The sequence below is a fragment of the Tamandua tetradactyla genome, chromosome 12 (genome assembly GCF_023851605.1).
Source record: "Tamandua tetradactyla isolate mTamTet1 chromosome 12, mTamTet1.pri, whole genome shotgun sequence".
Taxonomy (NCBI): Eukaryota; Metazoa; Chordata; class Mammalia; order Pilosa; family Myrmecophagidae; genus Tamandua; species Tamandua tetradactyla.
In genome coordinates, this window is record NC_135338.1 from 98529006 (window position 1) to 98553991 (window position 24986).

Below are 24986 nucleotides of genomic sequence, written 5' to 3' on the forward strand. Positions count from 1 at the left end.
TAATGTGCTATTAGATTCAGTTTGCAGTATTTTGTTGAGGATTTTTGCATCTATATTCATAAGAGAATCGTTCTGTAGTTTTCTTTTTGTGCGCTATTTAATCTGGCTTTGGTATGAGAGTGAACTTGGCCTTGTAGAACGAATTAGGGGGTGTTCCTTCCTCTTCAACTTTTAGAAGAATTTGATCAGGATTAGTGTTAATTCTTCTTGGAATGGATAGTAAAATTCTTTAGTAAAGCTGCCTGTTGTTGGGCTTTTCTTTTTTTGGAGATTTTTGGTTATTGATTCAATCTCTGCCAGTTATTGTTTTGTTGAGATATTCTAATTCTTCTTGAGTCAGTGTAGGTAGTTTGAGTGTTTCTAGGAATTTGTCCATTTCATCTAGGCAATCAAATGTGTTGGCATATAGCTTTTTGTAATAATTCCTTATAGTCCTTTTATTTCAGAGGTGTTGCTAGTATTGCCCCCTTTTCAATTTTGATTTTACTTATGAATGTCCTCTCTCTTTTCTTCTTTCTTAGTCGAGCTAAACGTTCATCACTTTTATTGACCTTTTAAAGAGCAAAGCTTTGTTCTTGAAAACCAATGGTTTTGGTGAGGCAAAATTAAGCTCAGTTCAAATTAGTATGGTATACATGGTTTTCTGTATAGAACTTCATATGGTAATTCTTAGCACACTAAATCATAGGTACCTCTAAAGGTAAGCTGTGTACAGACATCAGGACATTCAAACCATTCTGCCTCTAAGATTATTATCAAATTCCAGATGAATGGGAGAATGAGTAGAAAACTGTGAAGTATTCCTTAAGACTTCACTCCATTATGTTTTTTTTTATTAAAAAAATTAACTAACACAACATTTAGAAATCATTCCATTCTACATATGCAATCAGTGATTCTTAATATCATCACATAGATGTATGATCATTGCTTCTTAGTACATTTTCATCAATTTAGAAAAAGAAATAGCAAGACAACAGAAAAAGAAATAAAATGATAATATAGAGAAAAAAAAATAAAAATAAAAAATATATAAAAAACAAAAACAAACAAACAAACAAAAAACTATAGCTCAGATGCAGCTTCATTCAGTGTTTTAAAATAATTACATTACAATTAGGTAGTATTGTGCTGTCCATTTTTGAGTTTTTGTATCTAGTCCTGTTGCACAGTCTGTATCCCTTCAGCTCCAATTACCCATTATCTTACCCTATTTCTAACTCCTGATGGTCTCTGTTACCAATGACATATTCCAAGTTTATTCTCTAATGTCAGTTCACATCAGTGGGACCATACAGTATTTGTCCTTTAGTTTTTCGCTAGTCTCACTCAGCATAATGTTCTCTAGGTCTATCCATGTTATTACATGCTTCATAAGTTTATTCTGTCTTAAAGCTGCATAATATTCCATACATAATATCGTATGTATATACCACAGTTTGTTTAGCCACTCGTCTGTTGATGGACATTTTGGCTGTTTCCATCTCTTTGCAATTGTGAATAATGCTGCTATAAACATTGGTGTGCAAATGTCCGTTTGTGTCTTTGCCCTTAGGTCCTTTGAGTAGATACCTAGCAATGGTATTGCTGGGTCGTATGGCAATTCTATATTCAGTTTTTTGAGGAACCGCCAAACTGCCTTCCACAGTGGTTGCACCATTTGACATTCCCACCAACAGTGGATAAGTGTGCCTCTTTCACCGCATCCTCTCCAGCACTTGTCATTTTCTGTTTTGTTGATAATGGCCATTCTGGTGGGTGTGAGATGATATCTCATTGCAGTTTTGATTTGCATTTCTCTAATGGCCAGGGACATTGAGCATCTATCTCTTCATGTGCCTTTTGGCCATTTGTATTTCCTCTTCTGAGAAGTGTCTGTTCAAGTCTTTTTCCCATTTTGTAATTGGGTTGGCTGTCTTTTTGTTGTTGAGTTGAACAATCTCTTTATAAATTCTGGATACTAGACCTTTATCTGATATGTCATTTCCACATATTGTCTCCCATGTGTAGGCTGTCTTTCTACTTTCTTGATGAAGTTCTTTGATGCACAAAAGTGTTTAATTTTGAGGAGCTCCCATTTCTTTCTTTCTTTCTTCAGTGCTCTTGCTTTAGGTTTAAGGTCCATAAAACCGCCTCCAATTATAAGATTCACAAGATATCTCCCTACATTTTCCTCTAACTGTTTTATGGTCTTAGACCTAATGTTTAGATCTTTGATCCATTTTGAGTTAACTTATGTATAGGGTGTGAGATACGGGTCCTCTTTCATTCTTTTGCATATGGATATCCAGTTCTCTAGGCACCATTTATTGAAGAGACTGTTCTGTCCCAGGTGAGTTGGTTGACTGCCTTATCAAAGATCAAATGTCCATAGATGAGAGGGTCTATATCTGAGCACTCTATTCGATTCCATTGGTCGATATATCTATCTTTAGGCCAGTACCATGCTGTTTTGACCACTGTGGCTTCATAATATGCCTTAAAGTCCGGCAGCGAGAGACCTCCAGCTTCGTTTTTTTTCCTCAAGATACTTTTAGCAATTCGGGGCACCCTGCCCTTCCAGATAAATTTGCTTATTGGTTTTTCTATTTCTGAAAAATAAGTTGTTGGGATTTTGATTGGTATTGTGTTGAATCTGTAAATCAATTTAGGTAGAATTGACATCTTAACTATATTTAGTCTTCCAATCCATGAACACGGTATGCCCTTCCATCTATTTAGGTCTTCTGTGATTTCTTTTAACAGTTTTTTGTAGTTTTCTTTGTATAGGTCTTTTGTCTCTTTAGTTAAATTTATTCCTAAGTATTTTATTCTTTTAGTTGCAATTGTAAATGGAATTTGTTTCTTGATTTCCCCCTCAGCTTGTTCACTGCTCATGTATAGAAATGCTACAGATTTTTGAATGTTGATCTTGTAACCTGCGACTTTGCTGTACTCATTTATTAGCTCTAGTAGTTTTGTTGTGGATTTTTCTGGGTTTTCGACGTATAGTATCATATCGTCTGCAAACAGTGATAGTTTTACTTCTTCCTTTTCAATTTTGATGCCTTGTATTTCTTTTTCTTGTTTAATTGCTCTGGCTAGAACCTCCAACACGATGTTGAATAATAGTGGTGATAGTGGACATCCTTGTCTTGTTCCTGATCTTAGGGGGAATGTTTTCAATTTTTCCCCATTGAGGATGATATTAGCTGTGGGTTTTTCATATATTCCCTGTATCATTTTAAGGAACTTTCCTTGTATTCCTATCCTTTGAAGTGTTTTCAACAGGAAAGGATGTTGAATCTTGTCAAATGCCTTCTCTGCATCAATTGAGATGATCATGTGATTTTTCTGCTTTGATTTGTTGATACAGTGCATTACATTAATTGATTTTCTCATGTTGAACCATCCTTGCATACCTGGGATGAATCCTACTTGGTCATGATGTATAATTCTTTTAATGTGTTGTTGGATTCGATTTGCTAGAATTTTGTTGAGGATTTTTGCATCTATATTCATTAGAGAGATTGGTCTGTAGTTTTCTTTTTTTGTAATATCTTTACCTGGTTTTGGTATGAGGGTGATGTTGGCTTCATAGAATGAATTAGGTAGCTTTCCCTCCACTTCAGTTTTTTTGAAGAGTTTGAGCAGAGTTGGTACTAATTGTTTCTGGAATGTTTGGTAGAATTCACATGTGAAGCCGTCTGGTCCTGGACTTTTCTTTTTGGGAAGCTTTTGAATGACTGATTCAATTTCTTTACTTGTGATTGGTTTGTTGAGGTCATCTATTTCTTCTTGAGTCAAAGTTGGTTGTTCATGCCTTTCTAGGAACTTGTCCATTTCATCTACGTTGTTGTATTTATTAGGGTAAAGTTGTTCACAGTATCCTGTTATTACCTCCTTTATTTCTGTGAGGTCAGTGGTTATGTCTCCTCTTCCATTTCTGATCTTATTTATTTGTGTCCTCTCTCTTCTTCTTTTTGTCAATCTTGCTAAGGGTCCATCAATCTTGTTGATTTTCTCATAGAACCAACTTCGGTCTTATTTATTTTCTCTATTGTTTTCATGTTCTCAATTTCATTAATTTCTGCTCTAATCTTTGTTATTTCTTTCCTTTTGCTTGCTTTGGGGTTAGTTTGCTGTTCTTTCTCCAGTTCTTCCAAGTGGACAGTTAATTCCTGAATTTTTGCCTTTTCTTCTTTTCTGATATAGGCATTTAGGGCAATAAATTTCCCTCTTAACACTGCCTTTGCTGCGTCCCATAGGTTTTGATATGTTGTGTTTTCATTTTCATTCGCCTCGAGATATTTACTAATTTCTCTTGCAATTTCTTCCTTGACCCACTGGTTGTTTAAGAGTGTGTTGTTGAGCCTCCATGTATTTGTGAATTTTCTGGCACTCTGCCTATTGATTTCCAACTTCATTCCTTTATGATCCGAGAAGGTGTTGTGTATGATTTCCATCTTTTTAAATTTGTTGAGACTTGCTTTGTGACCCAGCATATGGTCTATCTTTGAGAATGATCCATGAGCACTTGAGAAAAAGGTGTATCCTGCTGCTGTGGGGTGTAATGTCTTATAAATGTCTGTTAAGTCTAGCTCATTTATTGTAATATTCAAATTCTCTGTTTCTTTATTGATCCTCTGTCTAGATGTTCTGTCCATTGATGAGAGTGGGGAATTGAAGTCTCCAACTATTATGGTAGATGTGTCTATTTCCCTTTTCATTAATTGCAGTGTATTCCTCACGTATTTTGGGGCATTCTGATTCGGTGCGTAAATATTTATGATTGTTATGTCTTCTTGTTGAATTGTTCCTTTTATTAGTAGATAGTATCCTTCTTTGTCTCTTTTAACTGTTTTACATTTGAAGTCTAATTTGTTGGATATTAGTATAGCTACTCCTGCTCTTTTCTGGTTGTTATTTGCATGAAATATCTTTTCCCAACCTTTCACTTTCAACCTATGTTTATCTTTGGGTCTAAGATGTGTTTCCTGTAGACAGCATATAGAAGGATCCTGTTTTTTAATCCATTCTGCCAGTCTATGTCTTTTGATTGGGGAATTCAGTCCATTAACATTTAGTGTTATTACTGTTTGGGTAATACTTTCCTCTACCATTTTGCCTTGTGTATTATATATATCATATCGGATTTTCCTTCTTTCTACACTCTTCTCCATACCTCTCTCTTCTGTCTTTTCGTATCTGTCTCTAGTGCTCCCTTTAGTATTTCTCGCAGAGCTGGTCTCTTGGTCACAAATTCTCTCAGTGACTTTTTGTCTATAAATGTTTTAATTTCTCCCTCATTTCTGAAGGACAATTTTGCTGGATATAGGAGTCTTGGTTGGCAGTTTTTCTTTTTTAGTAATTTAAATATATCATCCCACTGTCTTCTTGCTTCCATGGTTTCTCCTGAGAAATCTACACATAGTCTTATTGGGTTTCCCTTGTATGTGATGGATTGTTTTTCTCTTGCTGCTTTCAAGATCCTCTCTTTCTCTTTTACCTCTGACATTCTAACTAGAAGTGTCTTGGAGAACGCCTATTTGGATCTATTCTCTTTGGGGTGCGCTGCACTTCTTGGATCTGTAATTTTAGGTCTTTCATAAGAGTTGGGAAATTTTCAGTGATAATTTCTTTCATTAGTTTTTCTCCTCCTTTTCCCTTCTCTTTTCCTTCTGGGACACCCACAACACGTATATTTGTGCGCTTCACATTATCATTCAATTCCTTGAGCCCCTGCTCAAATTTTTCCATTCTTTTCCCTATAGTTTCTGTTTCTTTTTGGATTTCAGATGTTCCATCTCCAGTTCACTAATTCTAGCCTCTGTCTCTTTAAATCTACCATTGTAGGTTTCCATTGTTTTTTTCATCTCTTCTACTGTATCTTTCATTCCCATAAGTTCTGTGATTTGTTTTTTCAGACTTTCCATTTCTTCTTTTTGTTCATCCCATGCCTTCTTCATGTCCTCCCTCAATTTATCGATTTGGTTTTGAAGAGGTTTTCCATTTCTGTTCGTATATTCAGAATTAGTTGTCTCAGCTCCTGTATCTCATTTGAGCTATTGGTTTGTTCCTTTGACTGGGCCATATCTTCAATTTTCCTGGTGTGATTTGTTATTTTTTGCTGGCGTCTGGGCATTTACTCAGATTTCCCTGAGTGTGGGACCCAGCAGGTTGAAAGACTTTCCTGTGAAGTCTCTGGGCTCTGTTTTTCTTATCCTGCCCAGTATGTGGTGCTTGTCTGTCTGCGGGTCACACCAGCAAAAGATGTTGTGGCTCCTTTAACTTTGGAAGACTCTCGCTGCCGGGTGTGTGGTGGAGACAGAGGAAAGGTTGTAGGTTGGTTTTAATGACTTCAAATTATGAAGTCCTGGGATCTGAATTTCTTGAGAGAGGGATTTCACCTGAGTTGTGTTTTCCCCCTCCCACGGGGAAGGTTCAGGTGGTAGAGAGCCCTGAAAGCAGCCCGCCTCTGCGTTCGGGGCAGTCGCAACCTGTGTAATCCCAGCGCTGAGCCCAGAGGCAATCAAGCCTCCGTAGAAACAGCCGCAGAAGGCTCTGTTTCGCCCCCTTTCCTCTTTTTCACTTAGCTCAATAGGCGACTTCCACCTTGATCAGTTTTGCCTGAGCTGAAGGTCTATTTTTAGTAGTTAGAAGTTGTTCATTAATGCCACTATTGGTGTTAGGTTGGACTCAGTCTCTACTAATGTTGGAGACTCTTTCCTTTCCCTTTGGGAAGCCACGTGTGTGGGAGGGGCTCTGGTCGCCGGCCACCGCGGCCTGGGGAACTGCCGATCCAAGGCTCCCAGCTGGCCTGGGAAGCCGCGTGTGTGGGAGGGGCTCTGATCGCTGGCCACCGCGGCCTGGGGAACCGCCGATCCGAGGCTCCCAGCCGGCCCGGGAAGCCGCGTGTGTGGGAGGGGCTCCGGTCGCCGGCCGCCGCGGCCTGGAGAAGCGCCGATCCGAGTCTCTCAGCTGGACCGGGAAGGAGGGAGGGAGGGGGGCCGGCTGCCAGCTGCCGCGGCCCGGGGAAGCGCACACCGCTTGGGGACCTCACCGCAGTGGAGTCTCGTAGCTGGTCCAGCCGTTCCAGACTGGGGTACACTGTGTGTCTGGTCTCTGTTGTGGCTCCGGGAGCTGTTCTGTACTGTTTCTAGTTATTTAGTAGTTGTTCTGGAGGAGGAAGCAAGACGCGCGCACCCTACTAAGCTGCATCTTCTCCGGAAGTACTCCATTATGTTTTAATACTAAGCACCTATAACCTAATATTTGTTAATGGATTTGTTACTTATAATGAGGACTGAAGAAATTAGGTATGTGAGAGCAGCTAGCATAGAACCTGGCACATAAGAAGTGTTTAATAAATGTTGGCTGCCTTTGATTGCTCAGGTCAACATTTCTTTGAAAAGCTGTAGAGAAGAAAGGGGCCATTCTTAAGATGGCATCCTTGGTCTCATGATATTTCCCAGAAGACTTCCCGTTTATGGGGGTGAGGGACGCTGAGTTTTAAAATCAGTGTGCAGGTCAAAACACCTTTATGCTTCTATTCCACGGCTGTGGTTACGGATCTCTTTGAGGCATAAAGACTTACTCATTTGGCATATATAGAAGGAAAGATAATCATCTGACTCCCTCAAAGGGGCATTTTCACATATGAATATTGGGATAGCTGGTTTCATTATTATTTAAAATACATGTTACGTCTGCTAGGAAGCAGAAGATTCCCTTCTAGCTGACACATTTATCTTTGCCTGCTCATCAACCATTCCTCCCACTTTTTTTAGTTTAACTTTTTTTATTGTATAATGTAACATATATACAAAGCAAAGAAAGAAAAAAGCAATAGTTTTCAAAGAACTCTTCAACAAGTAGTCACAGGACAGGTCCCAGACTTTGTCATGGGCTACCAAACCTTCATCTCAGATTTTTTCTTCTAGCTGCTCCAGAATATAGTCCTCTCACCTTTTATAATTGTACCTTGATTTCTCCAATTCTTGGTTCAGATTGGGCACATGACCCAGGCCTGGCCAGTGAGAGCACTAAAGAGTAAATGACTTAGTTATGGATACTTAGCCCAAGCAGGATCAATTACGAACATTACTTGGGCTTCTGTGCAACTACTAAGTAAAAAAGCTACCTTTCTCCTGGGGTGGCCATGTTGGTAAGAAATAAGTCTGCTGGGCACTTCTGGGGAAGATGGCAGAGTGGGAAGCTCCAGGACTCAGTACTCCCAACAAACAACTATTAAACAGGCAGGAACACCATGACACAACTATTTTGAAACTTCAGAGGCCAGAAGAACACTGTACAGTGTCTAGGAAAGAGTGGGAGGGAGAGGTAGATAAATTACGGTAGAGAACCAAAAATTGGTCTCACTGCCTGGCAGCTACTGGTGCCTATCCGCTACTCTCACAGCAGGCTGCCATGGGGTTCAGTCCCTGGCTAGTTGCTGGTGACCGAAAGGGACATAAAAAACTTCTTCCCCAAGAACAAGGGTGGCAAGGCCAATGTTGATCTCAGTTTTTGATTAGCAAATTCTGATTGCTCGTTCCTGGCTCTGAGGGCAGCTATAGTCTCAATCCTCCCCAGACGGGAGTGGAAGTGGTAGAGATTTAAAGACACAGTCCTTCCTCATGGCTGCAGGGGACAGTTAGCTGAAGGTCTGCATATGCTGGGCTGGCCAGGAAATTCCAGTTTTGGGGAGCTGTTGGAGAAGATTTTGAACCTTCCTGATCCCCTCCCCAGGGCACTTTGAAAGTGGTCAGCAAACCCTTCATGGATCCCTGGCCCTGTTTGAGCTTAGAAAGATTGACTTGGGAAAGTCCATTCTGAGGTAACTGTCTTCCCAGAATTTGCCCCATGGCAAAAGCAGTGTGAGACAATGAAAGGAGTATAAAAAACTATAGAGGCCGACAGTCTAGGACAAAGGCCTGTCAGTGTCAAATACATGGGAGAGGGAGGTCTGTCCTTTGGCAAACAGAGGGGACAACAAAACCACCATAAACAGGGTGACTCCAAAACAACTAATAAGCAAGAGCCCAGGACCAGGCAGAGGCCCATAAAGACAGGGAAACCACCCCCACCCCCCCCACCCCCCCCGCACACTGTATTATCCGCCTTAGGCAAAACTTCCTGATAGGACTAAAGCTAAAAAAAATCTGTTACATCATCAGCTAGTTACAAAACCAAAACAGATAGGCCAGGGATTAAATCCCAGAGTTAATATTTTAAATATTAAAAATTACAATGAGCAACAGAGTACAAGACAAACAAACAGGAAATGATGACCCACCCAAAGGAAGAGGACAAAAATACAGAAAACAACAGCGAAGAGGATAAGCACATGGATATAGTGAATGAAAGCCTTTAAAACTACCATCTTAAAAACACTCAAGGAGGCAGCCAGGTCACATCTGTCCCCAGCCCATGAAGGCATAATGCCGACCTGCTGCCATAGCTCTGTGCATGCGCACAAAGGGCCCCGTGCTTTATACCAGCACACACTAGGGTTACGCCGCCCAGACCCATGCACCCACACAGCTACATCTTCCCTGACTGCTGTGTGCCCATGTAACAAGCACCATTGTGTGCCTATACCTGCCCTGAAACAAATCACCACACTGATGTGCCCTGTCCTGTACCCTGCACCCTGCTACACATCCTTCCCACAAACACATGGTTTTAGACAACTGAAGGAAATGAACTCCCAAAGTAAATCAATCAAGATATTTACATGCAATGAAAACAGAAGATCACTAAGCATATCACAATGCAGACAGATATAACCCAGTCTAACGCCCAAACTAAAACACCAGAGGAAACAGACATTGGAACTAATCAAAGATGTTCATATAACTCTACTTAATAAAATAAGTGGGATGTGCAAAGGATAGACTAAGCCTAAGGAATAAATTTAACTAAGGATACAAAAGACCTATACAAAGAAAACTACAAGAAATTTCTAAAAGAAATCACAGAAGACGTAAATAAATGGAAAGGCATACCATGTTCATGGATTGGAAGACTAAATACAGTTAAGGTGTCAATTCTACCTAAACTTGATTTATAGATTTAATGCAATACCAATTAAAATCCAAAAAACTTAATTTTCAGAAATAGAAAAACCAATAACCAAATTTATCTGGAAGGGCAGGGTGCCCCAAATAGCTAAAAATATTCTGAGAAAGAAAAATAAAGTCAGAGGTCTCACACTACCTGACTTTAAGGTGTATTGTGAAGCTACAGTGGTCAAAACAGCATGGGTACTGGCATAAAGGTAGATATACTGACCAATGGAATCGAATAGAGTGTTCAGATATAGACCCTTTTATCTATGGACAATTGATCTTTGATACGACAGTCTAAGCCAACTCACTTGGGACAGAACAATCTCTTCAATAAATGGTGCCTAGAAAACTGAAAATCCGCATGCAAAAGAATGAAAGGGGATCCATATCCTACACCCTATACAAAAATTAACTCAAAATGGAATAAAGACCTAAACATTAGCTCTAAGACCATAAAACTGTTAGAAGAAAATGTAGGGAAATATCTTAAGAATCTTATAATAGAAGGTGGTTTCCTAGACTTTACACCAAAGCATGAACACTGAAGAAAGAAAAAAAGAAATGGGAACTCCTCAAAATTAAACATTTTGGTGCATCAAAGAATTTTGTTAAGAAAGTAAAAACACAGTCTACACAATGGGAGACTATATTGGAAATGATATATCAGATTAGGGTCTAGTATCCAGAATATATAAAGAGATTGTTCAACTCAACAACAAAAAGACAGACAACCTAATTACAAAATGGGCAAAAGACATGAACAGACACTTCTCAGAAGAGGAAATACAAGTGGACAAAAGACACATGAAAAGATGCTCAACTTCACTGGCTATTAGGGAAATGCAAATCAAACCACAATGAGATATCATCTCACACCCAGAAGAATAGCCATTATCAATAAACAGAAAACGATAAGTGCTGGAGAGGATGTGGAGAAAGAGGCACTCTTATCCACTGTTGGTGGGACTATCAAATGGTACAACCACTGTGGAAGGCAGTTTGGCGGTTCCTCAGGGAGGTAAGTATAGAATTGCCATATGACCTGGCAATACCATTGCTAGGTATCCACTCAGAAGACATGAGGGTAAGGACACAAATGGACATTTGCATGCCAACCTTTATAGCAACGTTATTACAATTGCCAAGGGATGGAAACAGCCCAAATATCCATCAACAGATGAGTAAACAAGCTGTGGTATATATATATGATGGAATATTATGCAACTATAAGATCGAATAAAGTTATGAAGTGTGTAACAACCTGGATGGACTTTGAGGACATTATGCTGAGTGAGATTAGCCAGAAACAAAAGGACAAATAGTGTATGGTCTCACTGATATGAACTAACATTAATGAATGAACTTGGAGAATTTCAGTTAAGAACAGAGGTCATTAGGAGATAGAAATAGGGTTGATATTGGGTCATTGGAGCTGAAGGGACACAGATTGTGCAACAGGACAGATCGTAAAAATTCAGAAATGGATAGCACAATACTACCTAACTGTAATACAATAATGTTAGAACACTGAATGAAGCTGAATGTGAGAATGATAGAGGGAGGAGGGCTGGGGGCACAAATGAAATCAGAAGGAAAGACAGAAAATAAAGACTGAAATGGTATAATCTAGGAATGCCCAGAGTGTATAATAATAGTGACTAAATGTGTAAACTTAAAAATGTGTCTGTATGAGGAAGAACAAAGGAATGTCAATAATGCAGGATGTTGAAAACAGATGGTTATTCATATTTTAAAACTTTTAACGTATGTGTGAGACAAGCAAAAAATGTTTATTTGGTACAACATTTATATTCTGACTAGCGCATTTCCTAACATAACTTATGTGGACAGCTTAATTGAATTATTTTCACAAATAAACAAATCCTGAAAGAATCTGTCAACAAGAGATCGGCCCTACAAGAAATATTAAAGGGAGTTCAGCTGGTTGAAAAAAGAGACAGGAGAAGAAGGTCTGGAGGAGGGCACAGAATTGAAGAGTACCAGTAAGGGTAACTTAAAGGATAAAAGAGAAAGATGGAATAGAATATATAGATTTGACAAATAAAATAAAAAAGATAAGATGGTGGATTTACAAAACACCTTTTCAGTAACAACTATGAATGTTAATGGACAAAACTAACCAATTAAAAGACACAGATTCACAGAATGGATTAAGAAATATAATCTAGCTATATGCTGCTTACAAGAGACTCAAGAATACAAATAGATTGAAAATGAAAGGATGGAAAAAGTTTTTCCAAGCAAGTTGTAACCAAAAGAAAGCAGGAGTAGCTATACTAATATCGAACAAAATAGACTAAATGTGAAGACATCATAAGAGACAAAGAAGGACACTATATACTAACTAAAGGGACAATTCACCAAGAAGATTTAACAATCATAAATGTTTATGCTCCCAATCAAGGTGCTCCAAAGTACACGAGACAGATATTAGTAAAACTGAAGGGAATGACAGACGTTTCAACAACAATAGTAGGAGATTTCAATACACCACTCCCCTCTATAGACAGAACAACCAGACAGAAGATTAACAAGGAAATAAAGAAGTTGTGTTAGTTAGATTCAGTTGTCAATTTGGCCAGGTGAGCATACCTAGTCTTGTTGCTGCGGACATAAGCCAATGGTACCTGAACCTCATCTGTTGCTAATTAATCTGCAGTCAGCTAAGAGGTGTGTCTGCTGCAATTAGTGACCTTTGACTTAATTTGGCTGGTGCTTAAATGAGAGAACACAATGTAGCACAGCCTAAGCAGCTCGGCATTCCCCATCTCAGCACTCCCAGCTCAGCCCAGGCCTTTGGAGACGCAGAAAGAAGTCACCCCGGGGAAAGTTGTTGGAACCCAGGGGCCTGGAGAGAAGACCAGCAGAGACCATCCTGTGCCTTCCACGTAAGAAAGAACCTCAGTGGAAAGTTAGCTGCCTTTCCTCTGAAGAACTAACAAAATAAATCCCCTTTTATTAAAAGCCAATCCGTCTCTGGTGTGTTGCATTCTGGCAGCTAGCAAACTAGAACAGAAGTTAAACAACTTGATGAATGAATTAGACCTAATAGACATACATAGGTGTTTGCACCCCAAAACACAAGGATATACATTCTTCTCTAGTGCTCATGGAACATTCTCCAGGATAGATCATATGCTGGGGCACAAAACAGGTCTTGATAAAGTTTAAAAAATCAAAATTATTCAAAGCACTTTCCCTGAGTACAATGGAATGAAGATAGATCTCAATAACCACCAAAGAATGAACATTTACAAGTATATGGATGTTAAATAACACACTCTTAAACAACCAGTGGGTCAAAGAAGAAATTGCTAGAGAAATCAGTAGCTATACTGGAGATGAATGAAAATGAGAATACCACATACCAGAACTTACGGGATGAGGCAAAGGCTGTGCTGAGAGGGAAATTTATTGCCCTAAATGCCTATATTAAAAAACAAGAAGAAGCAAAAATCGAGGACTTAACTGCTCACCTGGAGGAACTTGAGAAAGAACAGCAAACTAATCCCAAAGAAATATAAGAAGAGAAACAACAAAGATTAAAGTGGAGTTAAATGAATGGGAGAACAAAAGTACAATAGAAAGAATCAATAAAACCAAAAGTTGGTTCTTTGAGAAAAAGCAATAAAATTGATGGGCCACTAGCAAGACTGACAAAGAAAAAAGAGAGGATGCAAAGAAACAAAATCAGAAAGGAAGGCGTGCATAACCACAGACCCTGAAGAAATAAAAGAAATCATAAGAGGATACTATGAACAACCATACGCCAACAAACTAGACAACTTAGATGAAATGGACAAATTGCAGAAGCACATTGACAAGCTACACTGACTCAGGAAGAAATGGAAGACCTCAATAAGCCAATCACAAGTAAAGAGATTCAATCAGTCATCAAAAATCTTCCTACAAAGAAAAGCCCAGGGCCAGATGGCCTCACAGGGGAATTTTATCAAACATTCCAAAAATAACTAACACCAATCCTGCTCAAACTTTTCCAAAAAATTGAGGAAAAAAGAACTCTATCTAACTCAATGTATGAAGCTAATATCATTTTAATACCAAAACCAGGTAAAGATGCTATCAGAAAGGAAAACTACAGGCCCATTTCCCTAATGAACATAGATGCAAAAATTCTCAATAAAATATTAGCAAATCAAATCCAACAACACATTAAAAGAATTATACACCACAATCAAGTGGTGTTTATACCAGTAATGGAAGAATGGTTCAACACAAGAAAATCAATTAATGTAACACAGCACATTAACAAATCGAAAGGGAAACTAAATCACATGATCATCTTAATTGACGCTGGAAAAGCATTAGACAAAATTCAACCTCCTTTTCTAATAAAAACACTCCAAAAGATAGGAATCAAAGGTATCTTCCTCAATATGACAAAGGGAATATGTGAAAAACCCATAGCCACCATCATACTCAATGGAGAGAGACCGAAAGCTTTCCCCCTAAGATCGGGAACGAGACAAGGACACCCCCTGTCACCACTGTTATTCAACATTGTGCTCGAAGTTCTGGATGTTCCAGCTAGAGCAGTCAGGCAGGACAAAGAAATAAAAGGCATACAAATTAGAAAGGAAGAAGTAAAACCCTCATTATTTCCAGACAACATGATACTATACTTGGAAAATCCTGAGAATGCACAACAAAATTACCTGAGCTAATAAATAAATTCAGCAAGGTGGTGGTATATAAAATTAATGAGCAAAATTCTGTAATGTTTTGTGCACAAGCAATGACCTAACTGAGGAGTCAGTTAAGGAAAAAATTCCATTCAAAATACCAACTAAAAGAATCAAGTACCTAGGAAAGAACTTAACTAGGGATGTAAAGGACTGTACATAGAAAACTACTAACATTGCTAAAAGAAATCAAAGGAGATCCAAATAGATGGAAAGGCATTCCCTGCTCATGGACAGATAGGTTAAGTACAGCTGAGATGTCAATTCCACAGACACTATGGAAGACTGTTTGGCAGTTCCTTAGGAAACTAACAATCGAGTTGCCCTGTGGCCCAGCAATAGCTCTACTTGGTATATACTCAGAAGAGCTGAAAGCAACGACACAGACATTTGCACACCGATGTTCATAGCAGCATTATTCACAATCACCAAAGGTGGAAACAAACCAAATGTTCATCAACAGACAAGTGGATTAACAAAATGTGGTATATACATACTATGGAATATTATGCAGCAGTAAGACAAAATGACGTCCTGAAGCACAAGACAAAATGGATGAACCTTGAAGACATAATGCTGAGTGAAATAAACCAGACCACAAAAGGATAGATACTGTATGATTACACTTTTATGACCATCGTAAAGGTAAAATCAGAAGCTTATAATACAGAATATAGGGGACTTAGAGATACATAGAAGCTAGAGATGGGTGAACGGTCAGCTAGTAAGGTTGAACTCCATGTAAGGGAACAGATAGAAATGAAGACGGTTCTCTAGCGGGTCTGTAAGTACTATTACCATATTGAAGATGAACAAGACTGAAAGGGGTTGTATAGACCTACGTGTCACACTGATTAACACTAGAAATAAAAATTAGTTCTTGCAAGAACTACTTCAAAGGTATGATTTGTGTACAAAAAGTGTTTATGTCCAGAGTACAGGAGGAAAACTGCTATTGCATGTTATGGGCTATGTTTAAAAGGAAAACATCAGACTACCACAGCAACGGCAGAGGTAAATAATGGGGGGAGGGAAAAGAGTTAAGAGGAGATTTATTATTTTTTTTTCCTGTTCTTTTAAATTAATTGTTAAATTTTTTTTAAAAATATAACAACAAACACAAACATTCTTAACTTTTGATAATTCCATTCTACATATATAATCAATAATTCACATCATCATATTGTTGCACATTCATCATCATAGTCATTTTTGGGAACATTTGCATCTATTCAGAAAAAGAAATAAAAGACAAAAATTCATACATACCATACCCCTTACCCTCCCTTTCATTGATACCTAGCATTTCAATCTAAATTTATTTTAACATTTATTCCCCCTATTATTTATTTTTATTCCATGTTTTACTCATCTGTTGATAAGGTAGATAAAAGGAGCATCAGACACAAGGTTTTCACAATCACACAGTCACATTGTGAAAGCTATATCAGTATACAATCATCTTCAAGAAACATGGCTACTGGAACACAGCTCTACATTTTCAGGCACTTCCCTCCAGACTCTCCATTACCTCTTGACTTGAAATCTATTTAATGTGTAAGAATAACCTCCAGGATAACCTCTCAACTCTGTTTGGAATCTCTCAACCACTGACATTTTATTTCAGTTTTAAGAGGAGATTTAGATTTCCTATTTGGCAAGGATGTGTTTATTGGTTTTCCTTCTCTTGGGAATCATGAAATTATCTATGATGCTCAACTGTGGACTTTGGGCTATACACGATGCCTGATGAATGCAGGCGGATGAAGGATGCACTGACTGAGAAGCAGATTGGTGAATGATCGTGTATACTTATGAATGAATGTTGTACTGTATAAAAAGAAACGAAGTCATGAGGCATCCAATGATGTGAATGAACATGTGGGACATTTGGTGAGGCAAAATCAGCCAGAAACAAAAGAACAACAATGGTCATGGACTCCTTTAGATAATGCTTATAAGAAAACAGGGGCCTAGATTGTAAGCTTTTATAGCAGACACATTTAGTCAGGTGTGGTAATTATTTCTGGATTTCAAGAGGATATATATAGAGAACACAGGATATATACATGTATCAGAACACAGAAGTAAGGAAGACATTGCATTTTAGAACCACACCTACTCTTCGAGACCAAAGGAAGAAAGGCTTATTTGGTCTGGAACTGAAATTTTCTGTAGCACATCATCTAACTCAACCTATCAGTATAGCTCAGATGAACAACTGAAACAGAGGAAGCCCAGAATTAGAAAGAGGCCCTTTAATCCTGTATAGATTAATATAATCTATATTATATTAAGCGGATAATCAAAAAATATTGGCAATGTCCCTTGAGGGATGGGAAAAAAATATGGAACTATTAAACTTTACCATCAGATTGGGTAACTGGAGCTGAAGGGATACAGATTGTGCAATAGGACTGATTGTAAAAATTCAGAAATGGATAGCATGATACTATCTAATTGTAGCACAATAACATTAGAACACTGAATGAAGCTGAACATGAGAATGATAGAGGGAGGAAAGCTGGGGGCACAAATGAAACCAGAAGGAAAGACAGATGATAAAGACTGAGATGGTATAATATAGGAATGCCTAGAGTATAAAATGATAGTGGCTAAATGTACAAATTAAAAAACGTTTTTGCATGAGGAAGAACAAAGGAATGTCAGTACTGCAGAGTGTTGAAAAGAGATGGTAATTTATATTTTAAAACTTTAATTTAAGCGTGAGACTAAAGCAAAAAACGTTTATTTGGTACAAAATTTGTATTTTGACTACTGTACTTCTTAATATAACTTAAATGGACAGTTTAACTGAACACCATAAGTACACGGAATCCTGAATAGGGCATGAGATTTTGTAGGTTTGTTGTCCAGAGGGATGCCTCATTAAATTCTAGACTGATGCCCTGACAAATCCCAGAGTGATTTGAACAATGAATTAAAAAGCATTTGCAAAGTCCCCTTGGGGGAATGGCAATAAAGGGGGAAAATTCAAGTTCCCCATATGGAGAACTCATGATATTCTCGCAAGCAGTAGGGACAACCAAATCAACAGGCCACACCCTCAATCTTGGGGTTTGTTCCTATAAAACATCCCCACAAAGGATAGACTAAGCCTACTTAAAATTAGGCATAAGAGTCACCCCCAAGAGAACCTCTTTCATTGCTCAGATGTGGCCTCTCTCTCTCAGCCAACACAGCAAGCAAACTCACCGCCCTCCCCCCTGTCTACGTGGGACATGACTCCCAGGGGTGTGGACCTTCCTGACAATGTGTGACAGAAATCCTACAATGAGTTGGGACTCAGCATCAAGGGATTAAGAAAATTTTCTTGACTGAAAAGGGAAGAGAGAAATGAGACAAAATAAAGTGTTAGTGGCTGAGAGATTTCAAATAGAATTGAGAGGTTATCCTGAAGGTTATTCTTAGGCATTATATAGCTATCCCCTTTTTAGATTAAGGTGTATTACCCTAGAGGTAGTGCCTGAAAATGTAGAGCTGTGTTCCAGTAGACATGTTTCTTGAAGATGATTGTATAATGATATAGCTTTTGTAATGTGACTGCATGATTGTGAAAACCTTGTGTGTGTTGCTCCTTTTATCTACCATATGGACAGATGAGTAAAACATATGGATTAAAAAGAAATCAATAACGAGGGAACAAATGTTAAAATTAGAAACTATATTTATTGGACAGATGGAAATACTAGTGGTCAATGAGAGAGAGGGGTAAGGGGTATGGTATGGATGAGTTTCTTCTTTTTTCTTTTTATTCCTTTTTTTGGAGTGATGCAAATGTTCTAAAAAGTGATCATGGTGATGAATATACAACTATGTGATAATACTCCGAGTCCTTGATTGTACACCATGTATGGAATGTTTGTATGTTATGAATGTATGTGTTTGTATGTTGTATCAATTAAAAAAAAGAATAAAAAAATTTATATTTTTGGTAGCACACTATCAATAAAAAAAAAAAAACCCCAAAAAAACTTTGCCAAGAGAATATCCCCTGATACCATGTCAAACTTTAGGGATACCCTAATCAATAGGCCATACCCCTTGATCTTGAGGCTTACTCTTATGAAGCTTATGTAGGTAGCGGAGAAGTTTAGCCAACCTATAAGTATGCCTAAGAGTTACTTCTTGAGGACCTCTGTTGTTGCTCAGATGTGGCCTCACTCTCTAAGACCAACTCTGCAAGTGAAATCATTGCCCTACCCCCTACGTGGGACATTACATCCAGTGGTGAAAATCCCCCTGGAGACATGGGAGATGACGCCCAGGGTAGTATCGGCCCTGGCACCATGGGATCAACAATTCCATCCTGACCAAAAGGAGTAAAAGAAGTGTAACTAATAAAGTATCAGTGGCAGAGAGAGCTTAAATAGAGCCGAGAGGCTACTCTGGAGGTTGCTCTAATGCAAGCTTCAGGTAGACCTTGCTACCTATCATGATCTGTCAACGCACAATCAAGACTATTCCAGCCAATCCTAAAGAACACCTAGGGCAATATATAAGATTCCATAAGGGTTCCAGGCACTAGAGTAACTTTTCAGAAACCTACACCCTCCAGATGGGTCCCTGGTCCAGTTAAGTCCTGAAACCTAGCCCAGCCTCTCCAGAACATCAGATAGTTCCATCTCCCTACCCTATATTAGTGACAGAACCTTCCAATATCAAAAGTTTAGAATGACCACAGCCCAAACAACCCTACAGAGAGGGAAAGAAAGATCAAAGGTGATGGTGGAGTTATACAGAGAAGATAGGATTTAACAAATGAATATGATTGTTGAATCATTTATTGCTGTTTTGTAAATATGTTATTTTTCACAAAGAAAAAAAAGTCAATTGTGATGATAAATATTTATGCCATCTAGCCTCCTACATTCTGGAGCAGCTAGAATAAAAAATCTGAGAGGATGGCATGGTAGCCCATGACACACTGTAATTGCTCGTTGAAGAGTGCTTTGAAAACTATTGCTTTTTTATTTCTTTGCTTGGTATATATGTTATAGCATACAAAAAAAAAGTTAAAAAAAAAAAGGGGGACCCACAGTATACAACATATACAAAAATGAACTAAGAAAAAACCGAATTCTTATATTAAGATTCTGAATAAAGAATCTTAATAAAAGAGTTACAACTATCAAACTCCTAGAAGAAAGTGTAGGGACGCATTTCTCAGCATGTGTTAGGAATGGTTTCTTAGACTTTATACCCAGAGCCCAAAACAAAAGAAAAAATGGCTAAATAGGATCTCATCAAAATTTAAAACTTTTGTTCCTCATAGGACTTCATCATCAAAGTAAAACAACAACCTACAGAATGGGAGAAAATATTTGGAAACTACATAATCAATAAAGCATTAATATCCAGAATATATAAAGAAATCCTTCAATTTAACAACAAAAAGACAACTCAATCAAAAAAATGGGGAAAACAGACATCTCTCCAAAGAAGACATACAAATGGTGAGAAAGCAGATGAAAAGATACCCAATATGATAAGCCATCGGGGAAATGAAAATCAAAACCATAACAAGAGGCCATTTAACACCCAATAAGAAGGCTCCTATTTAAAAAATGCAAAATAAGTACTGGAGAGGATGCAGAGAAATAGGAACACTCATTCATTGTTGGTGGCAATGTAAAATGGTACAGACACTATGGAAGACAGTTTGGTGGTTCCTCAGAAAGCTAAGTACAGAACTACTATAAAACCCAGCAATCTCATAACTAGGCATAGACCCAAACAAATTGAAAGCAGGGACTCTGACAGATACTTGTGCACCAATATTTACAGCAGAATTATTCACAATTACCAAAAGACGGAAACAACCCAAGTACCCAACAACTGATGAATGGATAAATAAAATGTAGTATATGCATACATTCAGCCATAAAAAGGAATGAAGTCCTGATACACGCGACAATGTGGAACAACCCTGAAGATTATGTTAAGTGAAATAAGCCAGAAACAAAAGGACAAACATTGCATGATCTCAGTGTTTGAAATAATTAGAATAAGCAACTTATATAATCAATATCTGGAATATAGGGGACAGCGTGGGGATAGGAAATGGGAAGTTAAGGCTTAAAATGTGAAGGGTTTCTATCTGGAATGATGGAAATGTTTTGGTAATGGATGTTGGTGTTGGTAGCAAAACATTATGAACACAACTAACAGCAATGAAATATATATATATATGAACACAATTAAAACGGGAATTGTTCGAGTGTATATATGGTAACAAAACAAAAATTAAAAATAAAAATCCATGGAACCACACTACACAAAGTGAACCCTAAGTTAAATCATGGACAATTATAAACATGTACATCATCAACTGTAACAAATGTTCCACACCAATGGAAGGTGGTGGTGGTGGGGTGGTTTATGGAAATCTTGAATTTTATGCATGATTGTTCTGTAAACCCACAACTTCTTCAATTGAAAAGAAAGAAAGAAACCTAGCTTACCTAGGGCTATCACTCAAGAAAAAGACTGACAATAAATCTAACAGAGTCAGCATGACACAGAAAGTGAAATTTCTGACACCATGTCTGGATTCAGCTGTGCTAACACTGAATAGTGAACCTACAAAATGCTACTCCCTTTGTTGAAGTTACTTGAGTTTCTGTCACTTGCAACAAAATGAGGCTTAACTAATACACCAACCCTCTCTCTTCTGAAATACTAACTGAAAGCTCTAAAAATGCTAAGTGTAACTTGAGATACTAAAGCAAACCAAACCTGAGAGTTGGTGTGATGGGATTCACTACTGGATGGCATCAATGGAAGGGTACGAAGAGAAGTGAAGTGACATCTTGGTCAAAGCCATATACATCTACAACAGAAAGACCACAAACCCGAAGGCAGAAGCATGTTAAATAACATCTTGATAAAGAATACAAGGAGGAAAGAAAGAACAGAAGGAATGTCACTAGGGATATGTCTATAGACCGCTGGCCAGATGGAAAACAGGGAGCCTTTAAAGCAAGTCATAAAACTGGCACAGAGGCATTCTTAGGTGGGAAACCTGAATTCTAGCTATCTTTTAGAAAGTCTTATCTAGCTAAAATGTTATAACTGGATAAAGTTGCTTGTGTCTTACCCAGAATTTCACTTCTTGGTATCAGGGAAGAGACCTTAGGACATAAGCCAGATTAATAAAGAGAAATTGGTTGGATGACTTGCAAGTATGGAAATTTAAGGAGAAGGCAGTCCAAAAAGGAAGATCTTGTTAAGTTTAAGGAAAAGGTCGGATAAAATGCAATGATAATGACCTCACTTATGTACTCACTTAACAAATGCTTATTGAATACCTATCTGTGTCCCAGGGATACAACAGTAACTACCCAGATAAAGGCCTGCTCCTCATAGTGTTTTTTTTTTCCGTTCTAGCGTGAAGAGACAGACAAAAGACATATGACTAAAAATTTCAAAGGAACTGAGGTTTTAGATGAAGGAAAGAAAAAAAATGGTTGAGGACAGCAAGGAAGATACCAACTCTTCCTCCAGGGCCTAAGGTATGTGGGAAAAAAAAAAAGATTAAGATTTAGAAGCAGCAGTATTGTCAGGAGAAAGAGAAAGGAGGTGACGAAAACATTCAGAAGAGAATAAGACGACAGGGAAATGAGCAAGGGCAGTCAGCTGAAGGGTTTGAAGGGAAGGAAGGAGGAGAGGGGACAAACCGGGGTGAACAGAGCAGCATGGAACAAGCGTTTGTGGGAGGATGATCTGGGAAATTTGGCAAACAGTGACCGAGGTAAATTGGGATGTGAGGTATGAGATGGTAAAGGAGGAACTGCTGAATTCCTGTTTTACTTATGTTTTCTCTGCAGAGAGAATGGGTATCAGACTGGAAAGAGGAGAATAAACAATGGTCTGAAAGAACTGAAAGCCAAGACAGGCTCAGAGAGAAATGTAAGAGCACCTAGCTGTTAGAAAGGAGCTCGAGTCTCCCTGCCCAGACAGATTACACATGAGACTATGAAGAACACACGCAAACAAGATCTTGAAGTCACTGTTGCATCCAGTGAATAGAAGAGTTGATGGAAGAGTTAAGACAAGGAAACATTGTTCTAATTTTCAGAAAACTATGAAAGTGATTGCCAAAAACTACAGCCTGGTGATCTTGATGTCAAGTCAAGGTAAAACTCTAGAACAGGTTATCAAGCGACTATTCCGTGAGCTCTAAGAGGAGGAAACAATTATAGAGTTAGCAAGAGCTCATGAGCTCATAAAACAAACCAGTCATCTTAATGCACTTCCTTCTTTGAAAGGATTACTGAACTGGCAGATAACATTAATAGCTACTATTTACTGAATGTCTACAGTGCAGTAGGTACTTTACGGTAAGTCCTGACAAGTGTTGTACAAGGAAGCTATTTTTTTCCCCCTCATTTTACAGAAGAAAAAAAAATGAAAGTTCAGAGAAACTTAACTAATTTGCTATAGTCACACAGCCAGGAATAGGAGGAGTCAGGTTTCTGATTCAAGTCTGCATCACACTAGAGCCAGTGCCCTATCTATGCCTCCTGCCATCTCAGACGGTGAACTTTGGAGAACCATGTGACCAAGACCTATGGCTTTTGCATCCCCATGGACTAGGAAGAGAAACACAGTCTGAAGGTAGATTTGTAACCGCCTGAAAAAGCAGTGATGATGAGCAGACTGATCTCAAAGGAGAGGGAGGCCTCTCAGACATTGTGTAGGACTTTGACTTTGCCCCTAGCCAATAGTTTTCAGTGAAACATAATGATTTAGAGACAATATGGTGCAGTGGGTATCTGTGAAGTCAAGACCCTCAAGATCACCTATGTTTGAGTTCATACAAACAGCAGCAGAAAGTCTGCTGCTTTCTAACTCTATGTTTATGCAATGATTTAACTCTCCTGTATCTCAGAGTCCCTATCTATAAAATAGGAATAACAGAAATGAAATTAAAGGACTATAGTGATGATTGAATGAGTTAATATTATAAAGCATTTAATAGTGTTTAGGACATCTTCCTCTAAAAGAAATTCAGAGACAAGCAAAAATTCAGAGCAAGCAGAAAAGCCCACAAAGATTAGAGTACTATGCCTACATTTACGCATACCCACAACCCTGAAGAAAAGTACAGCATCCATCAAACAAGAATAGGATTCATTACAGAAATATTCTGAGAACAAAAAGGAGTTGTTGGAAACTGATTTGATAAAAATGAAAAATTCCATGGAAGAGTTAAAAATAAAATTGAGGAAACTTTCCCAAAAAAGTGGAAACACAAAATATGAAAAATAGAAACAATAAATAATGGTAGCCTAACACCCGAATAACAGAAGGTTCCAGGAGGAACAAAAAGAGAAAGCAACAACAAAAAAAGAATAGCAGAAAATTTCAAGAGCAGGACACAAATCTCCAAAATAAAAGAACTGCAAGAAAGTAGAAATCAGGAGTGAGAAAGGGTACTGCTGTGCTTCTGACAATTCATTCTACATATTTAATAGAAATAAAATATGAATTAAAAGACAAATGAAACAATGAAAAAGTATTAAACTTTAAAGGGACACCAAGACCCAGAACTCGAGTATATTCAAGGGAAAACAACCAAGGATATGAAAGTTCCAGAAACCAATATCTATAATAGTTAAAAGACATAATAATGTTTAGTCTGGGGTTCCTTCTAGGAGTTTTCCACTGATCTCATAAGAATTAAATTTATAGGGAGGTAAGTTTTGGCTCAATCTGAAAATAATTTCCTAACTAGCAGCATTTTCAAAAGTAGACTACCTTGTGAGAAGATAAATTTGTGATCCCTGAAGTTGTTCAAACAAATGAGGGCTAACTAATGAAAAAGATGATTCTATAATATTAAAATAAAAGGAACCATACACTTGCTATTTTATACAATACAGCCACAGGTTTAGAACACAATCTTATTTTGTTTTCAAAAGTAAGTAGTTGATATGTGATGATATTGTGAGTCACTGATTGTATACTTTGGATGAACTGTATGTGTGTGAAGATACTCAATTAAAAAAAAAAAGATACAATCACCCTATGATAAAGAAGCTACAGAGGAAGGCCCCTAAAAAGCTTTTATAAGTCAACACTCTCACAGCTACCTTTTTATGCATGCAAATGAAGTATAAATCAAATAAAAGCAACTGTCTGTCAACAGGTTGCTTTAAATACCAGATATCTTTTTTCTTCCCTT

At 38.0% G+C, this 24986-nt stretch overlaps 1 protein-coding gene across 13 annotated transcripts in view; it reads right to left on the minus strand.

Moving 5' to 3' along the window:
- BLM (BLM RecQ like helicase) overlaps window positions 1-24986 on the minus strand; it is a 121208-nt gene that overhangs the window by 50512 nt on the left and 45710 nt on the right. The window contains exon 2 of one of the 13 annotated variants that reach the window (XM_077124274.1): window positions 8123-8299. The exons of the other annotated variants lie outside the window; for them this stretch is intronic. The gene's annotated coding sequence lies outside the window, so the exon portion shown is untranslated. The remainder of the gene's footprint in view (window positions 1-8122; window positions 8300-24986) is intronic. 13 annotated transcript variants of the gene reach the window in all.